Source organism: Carlito syrichta, unplaced genomic scaffold (genome assembly GCF_000164805.1).
Source record: "Carlito syrichta isolate Samal-C Ts95f unplaced genomic scaffold, Tarsius_syrichta-2.0.1 Scaffold304734, whole genome shotgun sequence".
Lineage (NCBI taxonomy): Eukaryota > Metazoa > Chordata > Mammalia > Primates > Tarsiidae > Carlito > Carlito syrichta.
In genome coordinates this window covers 810,368-820,990 of record NW_007248830.1, presented here as the reverse complement: position 1 = coordinate 820,990, position 10,623 = coordinate 810,368, and the positions used below count along the sequence as shown (strand labels likewise).

At 35.6% G+C, this 10,623-nt stretch overlaps 1 protein-coding gene across 1 annotated transcript in view; it reads right to left on the bottom strand.

Annotated features, from left to right (window-relative positions):
- INPP4B (inositol polyphosphate-4-phosphatase type II B) overlaps positions 1-10,623 on the bottom strand; it is a 433,157-nt gene that overhangs the window by 175,391 nt on the left and 247,143 nt on the right. The gene's annotated exons all lie outside the window — the stretch shown is intronic.

The following is a 10,623-nucleotide window of genomic DNA, read 5'->3' as shown; positions in this document are numbered from 1 at the left end:
GAGGCTGCTGTGGCCGGAAGCGGCCACTGCACTCCAGTCTGGGCGACAGAGTGAGACTCTAACTCAAAAAAAAAAAAAAAAAAAGTCATCAAACATCCTTCACTTTTGAACTTCATAGACTAAGTTTCAAATTGGCAAGCTCAAACAACTAGCAGATGTATAGTACCTTATTTAAATTCTAGAAAGGTATTTCTTTCATTTCTTTACCTCCCAACCTAACCATGATATTCTGTTAATATCATCAGGTCTTCTCTACAGAGACACTTAGGTTGAGATTATGTCCAGATAACTGAAAAGTAAACAAGGTCTCTCTCTACAGCTTTCTGATTCTATCTATTTTGATCAGAACCACTCCTCAAAAAGCTTGAATCTTTATGTAAACGAAATGTTTTGTAGATGCAAAGAGTTTGGGCTTAAATGGCCTTTGTGCCAGGTCTTCAAAAAGTTGCTTTGACATTTCAAACTTTTAACTTTGATAGCCAAGGAATGATTCTGAAGGAAATAATTGGAGAGGAACTGCTGAATGTTACTCTCAAAATCAACATGAATTTAAGTTAAAGGAAACAGCTTTTCTCTTCTATGGGTATGTTCAGTTTGTCACATGGTCTGAGACACTAGTGTAATCCTTGACTTTAATTGAGATAGTTTCTGCCACTTAAAATTTATCACCCAAATTTTTGAAATATCAACACTTTCTATGAGAATTGCAAATGTACTATCTTAGTACTTTTACTTAGTACGTTCACCTTAATATTTTGTACTGTGACATTTGATAATTATCAGCTACCAATACTTCAATGTTGAAATAGCTAGGTTTATCTCCTTTGGCCCCATCAGCCTTGAATTTCACATATAATTACTAAAAAAAAATAGATTGATCTATGTACATCATGTTGTAGTTGGTGAGGAATGTCATACATGTAAAGTACCATGTTCATTGTTAGTTGGGCAGTTGTACTCCTTTACATTTGGAATTAACAGCAATAGATTATTTTCCTCTAAAAGAGAACAAATAGCAAAAAGAAATAAGACAATAAAATTAAAATTCTAAGGTAACAATTTGATCAATAAGATCTGTATTATTATTTTTAAATTATTTTATCCTGCTCATTATTTTTTTGAACACCTTTTGCCATAGCCATATTCTGCTCCTTAAATTATGCATCTTAATGTTTGAATAGTACTAAGCTATGTGTAATAATAAAAGCCATTAGATTTTGGGTATCAAGACACAATTATACAAATCTAGGTGGAGGCTTTTTTTTTTTTTACAGAAAATGTAAGCAAAAAAAGTTAGTTGTTTTCCTTCTTATAAAAACATGTGTTTCTTCCTTCTTTGACATTTTATAGTATCCCCAAAATTGTCTTTGGCTTTGTGAAAATGGCATAGTATCCAGTGCAATAGGGAAATGGAATTCAAGTCATTGAATCTCATGAAATTAAGAATAGCAGGTTGGTTTGAGATTTAGTAATAGGGCTGTCTCATAGCCTTTTAAAAGTCATTTAAAAATAGAGATTAGGCCGGGCTCGGTGGCTCAGCCTGTAATCCCGCGCCTTTGGGAAGCTGAGGTGAGTGGATTGCCTGAGCCCGCGGGTTCGAGACCCGCCTGGGCAGCGAGACCTCATCTCTACAATAAATCAAAAAATCAGCCGGGCATGGTAGCGCATGCCTGTAATTCCAGCTACTCGGAAGGCTGAGGCGGAAGGATTGCCGGAGCCCAGCAGGTCGAGGCTGCGGTGGCCGGGAGCGGCCACTGCACTCCAGTCTGGGCCACAGAGTGAGACTCCAACTCAAAAAAAAAAATAGAGATTAGATAGCAACTTTACTTTTTCCAGAAAATCTTTTCAAGATTTCCATAGCTACAAAATAGTGCTCATGTCAAAATGTAGACACGCTGATCTCCTATCAAGGTAAAATTTAAGCATAACCCCTGACTTCAAAATGGCATGAAATATTGACAGGAATCACAAGACTTGAGAAATTTCTAAGGGAAATCTTTTTCCAAATAGTCTAAGCAATTTGGTATCATCACTAAACATATAATAAGCATAAAGGAATTATGCTTCTTTGATGAGGTGATACTCTCCCACTCTAGCTCTAGTGGCTTCTCAGGTCTGCTCCTTCCCTCAGTCCAGAAGTGAGAAGGCAAAGGGACAAAGAGGTGAGCTGACTTGTTTATAAGCACACAGTACTTTTTGGCCAATTGTACCTGATTCCAACTGTAGCTTTACGATACAAGATTTTTACTTTACTTTATTTTATTATTGTATTTTAATTATTTTTTTATATTTTATTTTATTTTATTGTTTTATATTATATTATCTGAAGCAGAATCACTCTGTTGCCCAGGCTGGAATGCAGTGGCACAATCACAGCTCATCAGAGTGTTGACATCCTGGGCTCAGCTGATCCTTCTGCCTCAGTTTCCTGAGTAACCATGACTGGCTTTTTCTTTTTTTTGTAGAAATGAGGTCTTGCCATGTTGCCTAGGCTGGTCTCAAACTTTTCCTTCCTCGGCCTCCCAAAGTACTGGGATTACAGGCATGAGACATTACCACCATAGGCCTTGTTTTTAAATATACATTAGTTGAGGCTCTTTCTATAGCAACTTACAGAATCCTACCTGAGATTCCTTCAAGACAAACAAAAATTATAATGAGGGGTGTACTTCAGATATGTTTCACTCATGCAAACTAAGAGCAGGCCCATTTCCTGTAGGCTGCAACAAGGAATTGAAAAGCCAACAGGGACTATCTTTGCCTTTCTTCTCTTTTCATGGTCTGTTTCATTGTTGTATGCTCAATTCTTCTTCCTCATGGAAAAGGTGAGCAGTTCTTGGTTCCCTAGAACACAGCTGCGGTTAAATTCACTGGCAGAGACCTTCTCTGAATTCCCAAATGAAACTTGATTGATTGATCTTGGGTCAAGTGTTCACTCCAGACTGTTTTTTGGTTCTGATTTTTTTAACATGCTATGTCAGGCACTGGGATCATTCAGTCAGCTATACCTAAAGAGATAGGGCTCACAAACAAAAATTATGGTTATATAGCTAATATTTATAAAACACTCATGCTTAAAGTTGGTCATGTATTAATAATTCAGAGTTACATAAAGCAGAATTTTAGTTTTATAAATTATGACAGATCCATAATCTATGTCTACTCTGTTAAAAAAAAGCAATTGCTTTAGTTTGAATTCATTAAATTTTATAGCAAAATATGCTTTGCTAATACATATCTATGACACAGAAAATAATTAAAATATAGACTATTATATTACAAGAATTTATATTTCATAATATTCACAATTGATGTCCTATGAAAATAATATTCATTGAAGTAAAAACTTTTGTTTTTAATTGTGAGAGTTTTGCTTTATTCTTATTGTCACTGCTAAGATCTCTATTGTGCTGAGTATTCTATTTGTTGCATTTAATTTAAGTAGTGAATAAGGATAAAAAATTAACTTAATGAGTCTGGGGGCACCTAAAGTGAACTGGAGGTTATTTCATTTGTCAGTATGAGACATGGCAACATTAGTTCAACTCAGTTACTTGTTTCAAGAGCTAGATATTAGTCTTGTATTTGATGAATCTGCCTGCTATTGTTTGCAAAGCCTCCTCTACAAATATGGCAGGCTTAGTAATCAAATGAGGATAGGCACAATTTACTAATGGTGAAAGTGGAAAAAAAAAAAGAGAGATCACATCCAAATAACTTACCATTGAAATACCAGGACTTAGTCAATCTTACTTGCACCATTACCTTGCAAAATGTTTTCTGTAATTCAGCTAAACATTTAAATTAGTAATCACAAATCTTAAATACATTTAACTGTAATTCAAAATCTGTTAATACATGCTATGTAAGCAGGGAGAAAATTTGGTTCACTACCATCTATTACAACCACTAACCTTTTATTTTGCAAATAAAACTAAGTGAGGTCAAACAACATGATCAAAGTCAAAGTAGTATGGAGTAGGGTCCCTAAATTTCAGTGGTGTTTTCAATCTCTATTATAACACAGAGTTGGTGATCAAGTCTATACAGCACCAACTTTACTATATAGCAAACTGAACTCCAATTTCAAATAATAACTTTTATGTCTATTATACTAATATTTTTAAAACATAGCTTGATAATGTAGCATGTTGCATATGTGATATGTATATATTATATATCATATACACATTAGCACATCATGGTGTCTATATATCATGTGTGTACATATGTCAGGTATATATTACATTGATGCATAAGTTTGTGGCATTTGGTTTTGGCATGGTAACAATCAGGTGTTGGGAGTTTATTGTTTGTCGTTTGGAGGGACTATCTTATGCTTGTGAATACACCTTGTATTTTGCAGATTTGATGAAACTTCGTGCTATTTGTGGGCTAAAAAAGATGGAGCATAAAGCAAATAAAAACACAAACAGTTCTGACATATTCTTTTGTTTGAGTTTTAAAAAGACATAGCAGAGAAGGTGGCTCAAAACATTTATGTCATGTACAGGGAGAATGCCATGGGGGAAAGACAAGAAGAAAATGGTTTTGTCATTTTAAGGAGGGCCATTTTGACCTGAGTGAGTCTCCATATCCAGGAAGACCATCTGACTTTGATGAAGACTATTTAAATGCTTTAATCCACAATGATCCACATCAGTCAACCTGAGAATTGGCAAATGTGACAAATTGTGACTAGTCAACCATAGTGCAGCACTTGCATTCCATAGGCATGCTAAAAACACTAGGTACTTATGCATCAACCCAATATATAATATATATAAGTTGTATGAGAGGGTAAGAAGCCAAAAATGGAGTAATCTTAGCTAAAGTGCACCCATTTTAACACTACTTAGCTCTGTCATGCTTTCTTAGCAAATTACTTTAACTTGCCCTCTAAACATTAACAAAGGACAGAACTGTTTCCAGGAGGTAGCTACTGATAATTGTCTTCCAATCCCCAAGTACTGATTACTGTTCTATTCCAAGTATTCATCTTCCAGCCATAAAGGTCCAAGATGACCTAATCTACTGTGATCAGCCTTCCATGACAGACCATCAACCCACTATCTGGAGTCACAAGATGTGTCACCTCGACAAAAAGGCACACAACCTATGCTATCAACACCCAAGAATGCAGTTGCTGGAGATCTTTTTTTTTAACCAGCCCTATTTCCTTATCAAAACCTTAAATACTTCCTGGTTTCAACCCACTACACCATGCTGTTGTTAGCCTTGGTCGCATCCTGACTCGGGTGTGAATGAACTCTTTTGCTTGGATGTGAATCAATTCTTTGCTTTAATCCCATGGCACTAGCCTACTTACTAAACCCTAATAATATAAACTAATATCTTTAGAAAAAATTCACTATTCAGTACAAGTAAGTACCTTTCCCATTAACTTGACTCTTAGAATATCTAGTCCTTTCCCATATTTTCTTCTTGGGTCTTCAAAGGGAAGAACCAGTCCTTAAGATAACTGCTTTGAAAACTCTAAATTGTCCCTTGATTTATAACTAAAATCATTTTTTTTCTCTGTACTGCTTGATATCTGTCATTCTGAATAAGAAATTCTTTTCTAGGGTAACCCCTTTGGGTCCCCTCCCACTGTGGGAGCTTTTCTGTCCTCTTAATAAATCCTGCTTTCTCACTAAAAAAAAAAGTAGTAGAAATTCTTTTCTGAATTCTCTTGTGGGTTTACTAGTGCTCACCATAAAAGATACCTCACCACTTTATTTGGAAACACAGTCTTTACAAATGTAATCAAGCTGAAATCTAGTCATTAGAATAGATTCTAATCCTATGTGACTGGTGTCCTTAAGGGAATATTTGGACACAGAAACAAACATACATAGAGGAAAGATGATTAAAGACAAACAGGAGAACACCATATGAAGACAGAGGTAATGTGATGCATCAACAAGCCAAGGAAAGATGATGATTGCCAGTAATCCATCAAAAACCAAGAAGAGACTAGGAAATATTCTTCCAAAGGTTTAAGACAGAGCATGACCCTGATGACATTTTGATCTCAGACTTTCAGCCTCTGGAACAATGAAACAATAATTCTGGTTATTTAAGCAACCCAGTTTGTGTCGTTTTGTTATGGCAGCCCTGGGCCTAGGAAATTGATACATATTACCAATAAATGAGTTAGAAAAAGAAAAACACATACAGATGAAAATACACAAATAAACCACTTTTTACTTGCTTTTCTAAATCTATTTCTTTTAATTGCTAGGTTTTTTCCTTTTTTTTTTCAATCAGAGAATCAGAAACAAAATATATTATCTTAGTCTTATCTAATCTAGTCCATTTTTCAGCTAGGACCTTGAAAAACAGCACAGTATAGATGGTTCTTTTCATTTTTAATAAAGAAGCATACAGTAAAAGGCCGCTTAGAAAATATTTTCTCTTTGCTTGGTGGAAGTATTTTAAGCCAACAATTATTTAAATGCATAATTAAATATGAATTCATATCAATCTGGCTTCATATAATCTACCTGGATTGACACTGCTACCTATCCAAAGCTATCACCCAAATTATCTTTATTCCTCATTGTCTTATTCCATCTGTTATTATGCACGTGCATCTGATGATTTCTTCAAAATGTCTCTCTAAATCATCCTTACTCTAAACATGGCTATTTCCTTAGTTCAAGGCTTTATTGTTTTTTAACAGGCTCTTACTTGATTACTTTTCTCCATTTCTATCTGCCCTGATAATGTTCACAGATCTAGTTTTTTCTCATGATAAAAAATGCCACTTGTATAATAAAAATACTATTATTATGTCATTCTAGGTGTTTTACACACTCTAAAATAAATCAGGAATGAAAATGAAATTGCTTAGAAATATTAAATAACAGACTCAGGTCATAGTTAAAAAGTGGTAGAGATGCAATTCAACCCAAGGTCTATTACACTCCAAAATAACTATATTATAAAAGTCTTCATTTTGGCAATTAGAAAAAGAGAGAAGTTTATTTCAGACACTTAAGTATTTTAGTTTCTTTATTTCTTATTGACACTTTGTCTTTGATGATTTTTAAAATCATTACATATTTTCTATTCAAACTATGTTTTTTCCAAAGCGGAATCTCACTCTGTTGCCCAGGCTGGAGTGCAATGGCACAATCACAGTTTACCATAGCCTTACCCTACTGGGCTTAGGCAACTCTTCTGCCTCAGCCTCCTGTGTAGCTAGGACTATAGGCATGTGTCAACATACCTGGGTAATTTCTAAATTTTTTGTACAAGCGAGGTCTCACTATATTGACTAAGCTGAGCTCAAGCAATCCTCCCACCTCAGCCTCCCAAAGTGCTGGGATTATAGGCATGAACCACCATGCCCTGCCTCTATTCCAACTATTAACAGAGACTCACCAATCAAGGAAGAGCTTCTGTTCTTCTCTGTTTTTTCTGCTAGTGTATAACAGAAATACCACAGACTGGGTAATTTATAAAAAGTGAATATCTATTCCCTAACAGTCCTGGGGGTTAGGAATTCCAAGACCCAGGCACTGGTATCTGATAAGGGCCTTTTTGCTGCATCCACACATGACAGAAGGTGGAAAATCAAGAGAAGACAAACCTTGTGTCCTCACAAGGCAAAAGAGTAAAAGAAGACAAACACACTCCCCAAACGCCCTTTTTTCGTAATGGCATTAATCCATTCATGAGGGTAGAGTTCTCTTGACCTAAATGCCTCCCCTTAGGCCCCACCTCTCAACATTGTTGCATTGGCATTAAGTTTCCAACACATGAGTTTGGGGAACACGTTCCAACCACAGCAGTTCCTAAACTCCTTGGTCAATCCATCTCTTTTTTTTTTCTTCTAGTTCTCTCATTTGATATAATTTGTGGTGAATAGGAACTAAATTAAAATTTCAGATATTTGATTACCAAATATAGAATAATTATAAAATTACCAATTATAGAATAATTATCATCATACTTAATCAGCTGGTTGTCTATATAAGATTGGTGTACACAAACTAGAAAACAATACAGTTTAATTTTTTCTGATTTATGAAACTTCAGACGATTCTAAAACAGAACAGATATTTCATTTTTACTTTTTAAAAACATTTTATTGAGGCATGGTTGACACACAAAAAGCTGTATATATGCATGCAACATGAGTTTGGATATAAATATATACTCTTGAAACCATTACCTCAATCTACTTCATAAATCCATCACCTTCAAAAGTTTTCTCTCACTCTCTATATTTATTATAATTATAACTATTATTATTTGTGTGTGTGTGATGCATACACTTAGCATAAGATCTATCCTCTTAGGACATTTTAAATTAAGCAATACAGTATAGCTCACTATAGGTACTATACTGTACATTAGATCTCTAAAAATTATTCATCTTGCATCATTAAAATTTTGTACCCTTTGACTAATACCTCCCATTTTCCTTCTCACCAAAGCCCCTGCCAATCATCATTGCACTCTTTTTTTCTATGAGTTTGAGTATTTTAGAGTCCTCATAGAAGTAGTATCATGTATTTGTCTTTCTGTATCTGGCTTATTTTACTTGGCATGACATCCTCCAGGTTCATCTACTTTGTTTCAGATAGTATGATTTTTCTTCTTTATAAGGCTGAATAATTCATTTTTTGTTCATAGTACAATTTCTTTATCCATTTGCCCATCAATGGGCATTTAAGTTGCTCGATGCCTTGGCTACTGTGAATAATACTGTAATAAATGTGGAAGGGCAGTTATCTCTTTGAGATTCTGATTTCAATTATTTTGGAAAAATACCTGGATGTAGGAATGCTGGATCATATGGCGCTTCTATTTTTTTTTTTAAGGAAACTTTATACTTTTTTCCATAGTTGTTACAACAATTTACATTTCCACCAACAGCATGTATCTTGCATTTTGATTTTTCTATACCAATTACTACTAAGTTGTGTCAATGGTTATGAAATAGGGTATCAGAATGAGTCTTTGAATATCTCTGTGTATACGTTAGCATGTGTGTTCATTTACTTATCCTAAAAGATTTGATGATCCAAAGTAACTCTAGTAGGATGATTATAGCATCTGTCATTCAACAGGATGCGGGAGGGAGTACCATTATCCATGATGCAGGGACAATAGGAATAATCTGGGACTTTGGCTGGCAAACAGAGAAATACAGTCACCCTAGATATGCATAGAAGATTGCTACAGCAATAAGTTAAAAGGAGACAAGAAGAGTATTGAAAACATACTTTACTGATAAATAGTAAGAGTTTATGTAGAATGGAAATAAATATGATACCACATCCATCACTCTGGACCCTATTCAGGCACGTGTACAAAAACCTATATATTTCTCCTTGACAGACGTTTTTTACAACTGAATACATCAAAATACTATACCGTCTTCTACCTGATAAACCTTACTACACTCACTTTTTCCCACAGGAAAGGGAATGCTTCTGTTGATAGTCACACAATAAGTCAGAAAAACAGCATATTTGTCCATTTTTGGACTTTGGTTTCCCAAGACAGGTAAAAGAGGAACAAATTTTGTTTTAACTTTTTGAAAAACTTCAATCAGTAGCACAACTGTTAACTATTAGCCATCAATTGAGGGAGCTAATACTCATTTTGTATTTCCATCTCTAACTCAATCCAGGTGCCACATTCACATAATGCTGCTCTGAAATATGAGAGGGAACCCCCTAAAACCAGAATTATCATTTGCAGGGTGGGACCCTTGTAGTACAGGTTTCTCCTGCTAGGTAAGTGTTCTAGGAATCCATCATCATCAGTGTACCAGCTAGCATTGTTGTGAGAACCTGTGTTTGACTTCATTGAAATTTTTATTGGAGATTCTTTCACCGCATTTGCCTATTTCGTGAGGGGGGGATTTACAAGTGAACCTGCCCACCCCACACTGAAAGTTCAGCAGTTTTTGAACAATAATGGCATGTCCCCATGCTCACCCATTGCTCAATCTCACCTCAAGCAATTTTTTCTTTTTGTTTCCCCAGATGAAAAAGAGTCCTCAAAGGGAAATGTTTTGTTGATGTGGAAGAGTTGAAATAAACAAATAAAATGGCAGGAGTATTTACTGTTTTAAGCAGTGGAAAATGCATCTCGATAGGTGCATTGCATCAAATGGAGTGCACTTTGAAGGTGACCGAAGTTTAAACATGTAAGAATAAATACACATTTTTGTCTAAATAAATTTCGGGATTTTTTTTTTGGTTTCCCACATTCACTAAAAAAAATAACAGTCTCTTTTGTAGTATTTAGGGTCATATCAGCATCAATTGTTTCATCTGCATTTGTATATGACTATTACACTTTTGAATTCTGTTTTTTATTGTCAGTCTTTTTAAAGAAGCACCAAATGGCTCAGCCTGTAATCCCGCGCCTTGGGAGGCTGAGGTGCGTGGATTGCCTGAGCCCGCGGGTTCGAGACCCGCCTGGGCAATTTGGCGAGACCTCATCTCTACAATAAATCAAAAGTCAGCCGGGGATGGTAACGCGCGCCTGTAGTTCCAGCTACTTGGTAGGCTGAGGCGGAAGGATCGAGGCTGCGGTGGCCAGGAGCGGCCACTGCACTCCAGTCTAGGTGACAGAATGAGACTCCAACTCAAAAAA